Here is a 1,710-nt window from a genome sequence, read left to right as displayed (position 1 = left end):
TTGTAGCATGCCATATAATATTAACTGGAAATCGATACTGGGAGAACATTCAGAAATTGAAACTAGTTGTCGGGGATGTTCCGGAACAGCGTACATCCAGTATGTTAATAGCAAATCAATTCAACCCTTCGGAAACGAATCTCCGCAATTTGAGGGAAAATGGCTGGCAAAATAAATCAATGGAGGATAATGTTTTCATACATATTCATGCGGCAATTACATGAGAATTGGCCGAGGAGGAAAGCAGGCGTCACATTTCTTGCAATGGGGGCACATGTGTATCCGCTAAACAAAACGATCCAGAATAAACGTCGGTTCTGATAATGGCCATTTCCCAAATTAAATTACTGAGTTAATTTAGTAGTTATGATATTCCTATCTTTCGGGGGTCTCAGTCAAAGTGTGAAAAAAAAAATGTTTATATCGTTTATTTCGTATTACGTTTCGGCGAGACAACAGCGCCATCATCAGATTTAAAATTTACACAAACTCATGATTGGTAAAAATCAACAAACCTTAAATTTGTCTGCGAGAGACAAATTTAAGGTTTCAAGAAGGCAAAGACCTAAAAGAACGTTGATTTTTACCAATCATGAGTTTGTGTAAATTTTAAATCTGATGATGGCGCTGTTGTCTCGCCGAAACGTAATATGAAATAAACGATATAAACATTTTTATTTCACACTTTGACTGGGACCCACGAAAGATAGGAATATCATAACAAGTACACGCAGTCAGGAAAATAAATCAGAATTAATGTAGTAGCCCAACTATGTGATTCAAGCGAATTCTTCTTGGAACTGTTACGAACAGAAATTTATGAAAATTTTAAAATCTGCCAAACCAGCAGGTAGGTAATTTTGATTGCTCGTACAATCGGCCTTTAAGCTCATGCCCATACTAGACAATCTGCTTCAACTGATACCAAATTAGCGTGAACCAAACGATCATTTCCATTGGCTCTTTCCACAACCTGTTTATCTTCGTTATTCCAACAGATAAGCGCAAAATAACCTATTTACTTAGGTAATTGGAATATGTCCCAGATAAGGATATGGGCGATGTAATTAATGTATATTTGCGATAATTAGAAAACAGGGGGTTTCTTCTAATAATGCCCGTTTAATTAAATAGTGAGAGGATGTTTGCTCGCAGACCACATACCGATGAATCGCAGGTACTTATACGCTTTAATAGCGAAAATGATTGGTTTCTGCATACGTTTTATCCTCGAGCATATTGTCATGTTTTGATGAACCGAACATTTACAGTTCACAGTCGAATCTTTTCCTAATCAAATGAACGTTATTCGGGGCAAAAAGTTCGATTCAAAGAAGTCCCAGATAAGGATCTTAGTGCTGTCATATATTTTGAGGCGACATTCCTTACCAGGTAACGTAAACCCGCTTTTTGTTCATATGCTACTCAACGGCCATCGTGAAAAAGACTCCGGACCTACCTGCAGTTCTTTGCTTCTTCGAGATCCTTATCTTGGGTTTATCGCACCTCTTTAACCCGATTCCGCCGCGATATAGCAAACAATCGTTTTGTTTTCGCATGTTTTGCTGTTTTGTGCCGAGGGGACATGAAACTTTCAGGAGCATTAGAGCATATTCACTAAAGAAAGAATGGATGTGGACCATAGAACAAGGCTTATATAGAAACGACTCTTACTCTTGTAGAAAGTGTGTCGCTAAAGTGGCGCGCCCT

General features: G+C 38.2%; 1 long non-coding RNA gene across 1 annotated transcript in view; it reads right to left on the bottom strand.

The window, feature by feature from the left end:
• Positions 1 to 1,704, bottom strand: part of LOC125503871 — an 8,362-nt gene extending 6,658 nt beyond the window's left edge. Inside the window, exon 1 of the long non-coding RNA XR_007281123.1 lies at positions 1,460 to 1,704. This is a non-coding gene — a long non-coding RNA (uncharacterized LOC125503871). The remainder of the gene's footprint in view (positions 1 to 1,459) is intronic.
• Positions 1,705 to 1,710: the final 6 nt, after the last annotated feature.

Source organism: Dendroctonus ponderosae, unplaced genomic scaffold, assembly GCF_020466585.1.
Source record: "Dendroctonus ponderosae isolate FM_Combo_2020 unplaced genomic scaffold, Dpon_F_20191213v2 Dpon_F_20191213_3, whole genome shotgun sequence".
Classification (NCBI taxonomy): domain Eukaryota; kingdom Metazoa; phylum Arthropoda; class Insecta; order Coleoptera; family Curculionidae; genus Dendroctonus; species Dendroctonus ponderosae.
This window is presented reverse-complemented; position numbering and strand designations above follow the sequence as displayed.